The sequence below is a fragment of the Muscardinus avellanarius genome, assembly GCF_963383645.1.
Source record: "Muscardinus avellanarius genome assembly, chromosome: X".
Classification (NCBI taxonomy): domain Eukaryota; kingdom Metazoa; phylum Chordata; class Mammalia; order Rodentia; family Gliridae; genus Muscardinus; species Muscardinus avellanarius.
Window position 1 is genome coordinate 116,373,090 of NC_137792.1, and position 5,427 is coordinate 116,378,516.

At 41.4% G+C, this 5,427-nt stretch overlaps 1 pseudogene across 1 annotated transcript; it reads left to right on the forward strand.

Annotated features, from left to right (window-relative positions):
• Positions 1-2,320: 2,320 nt before the first annotated feature.
• Positions 2,321-4,842, forward strand: LOC308279057 (glycogen phosphorylase, liver form-like; annotated as a pseudogene). The gene has a single exon. The product of its transcript is annotated as a glycogen phosphorylase, liver form-like (transcript).
• The last annotated feature ends 585 nt before the right edge of the window (positions 4,843-5,427 follow it).

Sequence of the window (5,427 nt, forward strand, 5' to 3'; positions counted from 1 at the left end):
CATCTGAATGAGGGAAAGATAGTAGAGGAATACACGCACACATCACTTATTTAGCTCTTCACCATTTAACACCTCATTCTCTTCTAATGCTGATAATGCTGATGTGGTAACATAAATAGGGAGATATAGCAATAAGAAATTAAGAAGGATAGGTTAGAACACACACAACACACACAGAGAAATATAAAACAAAGTATTAGAAAAAGCTCTGGTTAGAGACTTTGAAATATATATGATACTGTTTGAAAATATGAATTTAAAAGTTTTCTGTCCTATTCAGTTTGTTTTATGAAAGTCGTTGCACCTATGTTTGGGCCATAAATGTTGACTATCATTGTTTCCTCTTTCTGAATTATTCTTTTCACCAGTAAAAATTAACTTGCTTTGTCTCTTCTCATAAGCGTAGGTTTGAAGTCTAACTTGTCTCATATAATAGTTGCTACTCCTATTTGTCTTTGAGCTCTGTTGGCATGGATTACCTTGCTCCTGCCCTTTACCTTAAGTTTGTTACTATCTTTACTTGTAAGGTGTGTTTCTTAGAGGCAGCAGATAGATGGATTCTGGTTTTTAATCCATTTTTTTTCACTTTCTTTCTTTTTATTGGGGAGTTTAGGCCATTTACTTTCAGTGTGATTATTGAGAAATGACTTTTAACTCCTAACATATTGTGATTTAAATTCTGTTTGAGTTAGTGTTTGTTCTTCTTTGCTTAGTTGTTTGCTGGATGAAAAATTTTCTTTCTCTGGTTCTGGCATGTATTACTTATTTCTTCTTTGCAGTTAATCTCTTTGAGTATTTTTTCTAGTGCTGGCTTGGAAGACATAAATTCCATCAGCTTCTGTTTGTTGTGGAAGATTTTTATTTCCCCTTCTAATTTGAGAGATAGTTTTGCTGGGTAGGAAATTTTTGGCTGCAAATTGTTTTTTTTAAGAGTTTGAAAAGTCCTACTCCAGGCCCTTCTGTATTTCATGACTTGGTTTGGGAAGTCTGGATTCCCAATTAGAATCAAGAAACTTGATTCTAATTGGTTTGCCTCTGAATGTCATTAGTCTTTTGTTTTTGTTGCCTTTAAGATTCTCTCTTTGGCTTCTACATTAGTCAGTTTGACTATTATGTGGTGTGGTGAACCTTTTCTCTGATCTTTTCTAAAGACGGTTCTATAAATTTACTGTACTTGTGTATAATAGACCTCTAGGGTTATGTTTGGAAAATTTTCTGATATTACTTGTTTGAAAAGAATGTTGATCCCTTTGGTTTCACCTTCTTTTCCCTTCTCTATGCTAATTATTCTTAGGTTAGCTGTTTTTAAAATGAGCCCATATTTCTTCAATGTCCAATTCATGCTGTCAAAGTGTTCTTTTCTAAGTTATATACTATGAATTCATTTTTGGAGTGGTCAACTTCTAGGAGCGAGATTCTATTCTCCATGTGGTCTAATCAATTGTTTATAGTGTCAATTGATGCCTTCACTTCATTGATTGCATGCTTTAGTTCTTTCAGACTCTTTCTACATTATTTTTGAAAGTCCTGTATTAATTCTATAGTTACATTCCTGATTTGACCTTCTGGAGATCTCTGCAATTCTATGTTGTCAGGTTCTGTTATTGTGGTGTTGTGGGAGCTCATTGCTTTCTTGTTATTCCTCTTTCTCATGATTTAAGAAGTTTATATCTGTTGCTTTCATAGATTTCTCTGTCTTGTGGTGTCAGCTGGTATATCCAAGGGCAAGTTGTATTATATTCAACAGTGAAGGTTGCATGAGGAGGGAAGTGAAGTTGTAAATGGAAGAAGAGGATCAAGCCTCAGATAGGCTTGACTAGAATGAGAGTATGAGTTAGGTAAGGTAGTATATGCTAGAGATTAGAGATTGTGAAAATATAGTAGTATTCTAGTAACCAATGTAGAATTTTTGGTATGAAATGGAATTAATATAAGACAAGAAGAGAGAAGAAGAGAGAAAAAAATGAAAGGAGAAGGATAGAGAGAAGAGAGTAGGTATGTACAAGGGAAGAAACTTGGAAGAGCGTTTGGGAAGAGGCACTCTGCAACTTAATGAGACCATGTGTCAAAATTAAGAACAAAAAATACACCCTGGGGTTGTAGCTCAGAGACAGAATGCCCCTGGGTTCAATCCCCAGTTATGTAAAAAAAAAAAAAAGCACAATCAAGATGTTCATTACAACCTTCAGCATCTCTTAAAAGAAATTGTGCCTTCAAATAACAATAGTAGCGTAAGATCAAACATACACTATAAAATAATTATTCATGGCCCCAGGCCTGCCACCCTCCGCCACGTCCCGCAGTCCGTCAGGCAGCAGCCATGGCGAAGCCCCTGACCGACCATGAGAAGCAGCAGATCAGCATCTGCGGCATCGTGGGCGTGGAGAACATGTCTGAGCTGAATAAGGGCTTCAACCGGCACCTGCACTTCACGCTTGTCAAGGACCGCAACGTGGCCAGCCCCCGGGACTACTTCTTCGCGCTGGCGCACACTGTGCGGGACCACCTGGTGGGGTGCTGGATCCGCACTACTATGACAAGAACCCCAAAAGAGTGTATTACCTTTCCCTGGAATTTTACATGGGCTGGGCGCTGCAGAACACCATGATCAACCTTGGCCTGCAAAATGCCTGTGACGAGGCCATTTACCAGCTTGGACTGGATATAGAGGAGTTAGAAGAAATTGAAGAAGATGCCAGACTTGGCAGTGTTGGTCTTGGGAAGCTTGCTGCCTGCTTCTTGGACTCAATGGCGACCCTGGGCCTTGCGGCCTATGGATATGGCATCCGGTATGAATATGGAATCTTCCATCAGAAGATCCAAGATGGATGGTAGGTAGAAGAGGCAGATGACTGGCTGAGGCACGGGAACTCTTGGGAGAAGTGCCCGCCCGGCATTCATGCTACCTGTGCACTTCTATGGGAAAATAGAGCACACTGAGACGGGGACCAAGTGGATAGACACCCAGGTGGTCCTGGCCCTGCCGTATGACACCCCCGTGCCTGGATATATGAACAACACCGTTAACAACATGCGCCTTTGGTCTGAACAGGCACCGAATGACTTTAACCTCCAAGACTTCAATGTTGGAGACTACATTCAGGCTGTGCTAGACCGAAACTTGGCTGAGAACATCTCTCGGGTGCTCTATCCCAATGATAATTTTTTTGAAGGGAAGGAGCTCAGACTGAAGCAGGAGTACTTTGTGGTGGCTGCGACCTTGCAGGATGTCCTCCGACGATTCAAAGCCTCAAAGCCTGGATCTGTTGGCCGCACAGGAACCGTGTTTGACACCTTTCCAGACCAGGTGGCCATCCAGCTGAACGACACCCACCCTGTATTCTCCATCCCTGAGCTGATGAGGATTTTTGTGGATATTGAAAAATTACCCTGGTCCAAGGCGTGGGAGATCACCCGCAAGACTTCCGCCTACACTAACCACACAGTGCTCCCAGAAGCCCTGGAGCGCTGGCCGGTGGAGCTGGTGGGAAAGTTGCTTCTTTGACATTTGGAAATAATTTATGAGATCAATCAGAAGCATTTAGATAGAATTGTGGCCTTGTTTCCTAAAGATGTGGACCGTCTGAGAAGGATGTCTCTGGTGGAAGAGGATGGAGGCAAAAGGATCAACATGGCCCATCTCTGCATCGTGGGCAGCCATGCTGTGAATGGCGTGGCTAAGATCCATTCAGACATCGTGAAGACCAAAGTATTTAAGGATTTCAGTGATCTAGAACCAGACAAGTTTCAGAATAAAACCAATGGGATCACTCCAAGGCGCTGGCTCTTGCTCTTCAACCCGGGTCTGACAGAACTGATAGCAGAGAAAATTGGGGAAGACTACGTGAAAGACTTGAGCCAGCTGATGAAGCTGTACCTCTTCCTGGGAGATGAAGTCTTCTTCCGGGAGATAGCCAACGTGAAGCAGGAGAATAAGCTGAAGATCTCACAGTACCTGGAGAAGGAATACAAGGTGAAGATCAACCCTTCCTCCATGTTTGACGTCCAGGTTAAGAGGATTCATGAGTATAAGCGGCAGCTCTTGAACTGCCTGCACGTGATCACCTTGTACAACCGCATTAAGAAAGACCCTAAGAAGAAGGACAGTTGTAATCGGTGGTAAAGCTGCCCCGGGATATCACATGGCCAAAATGATCATCAAGCTGATCACCTCCGTGGCAGAGGTGAACAATGACCCTGTGGTTGGCAGCAAGTAGAAAGTCATCTTCCTTGAGAACTACAGAGTGTCTCTTGCTGAAAAGGTCATTCCAGCCACAGATCTGTCAGAGTAGATTTCCACTGCAGGCACTGAAGCCTCGGGGACGGGCAACATGAAGTTCATGCTGAATGGGGCCCTGACCTTCGGGACCATGGACGGGGCCAATGTGGAAATGGCAGAGGAAGCCGGGGAGGAGAACCTGTTCAACTTTGGCATGAGGGTAGATGATGTGGCTGCTCTGGAAAAGAAAGGGTATGAGGCAAAAGAATATTATGAGGCCATTCCAGAGCTGAAGCTGGTCACTGATCAGATAGACAATGGCTTCTTTTCTCACAAGCAGCCTGACCTCTTCAAAGACATCATCAACATGCTATTTTATCATGACAGGTTTAAAGTCTTTGCAGACTATGAAGCATATGGCAAATATCAAGAAAAAGTCAGTCAGCTGTACATGAATCCAAAAGCCTGGAACTCGATGGTGCTCAAAAACATAGCTGCCTCAGGGAAGTTCTCCAGTGACCAGACCTTTCAAGGAATATGCCAGGGACATCTGGAACATGGAGCCTTCAGATCTGAAGATCTCCCTATCCAGTGACGGCATGAACAAATCCAATGGAAGTTGAGTCATAAAAAGTTTCTAGGGAAAAATAACTTCTTATTAACTTTGAACGTTTTTACAGCATTCATTGATTTTTGCCTTGTTTTGTTAGGTAATAATTAGCTATCTCTGGGACTGGGAAGGGAAAACGTATGCCTGTGTTTAGGGCTTAAAAATTAAGTAAGTTTTCAAGAGCTTCATAAAAAATAATTATTCATGATATTTACCTTTATACTCTTCAAGGGGAAATGACTAAAATATTGTGAAATAGGTTGAAAAGGTTATAAATTAATAATTATAGATTAATTTGAATTGGGAGATTAAATGAAAAATAAAATAGGGAGAAGTAATAAAGAGTGTAGGGAGAAAAGGAGACATAAATTAAAATGTGGGGAGTAATAAAAATGTGGATGGGTGGCAATTGAGATGGGAATAAAAAGAGAAAAATTTAGAGGATCTAGTTATTTGACAAAATGCATAAATTTTAATATAATTGTAAGAAAACACAGCTGACTGGATTAACTTAAAAATTCTGTTCATCAAAGGACATTTTGCCATTTTAGTTGGAATTAGGTGAAATCTCAGGGTATTTTTGATTTGCATGTCTTTG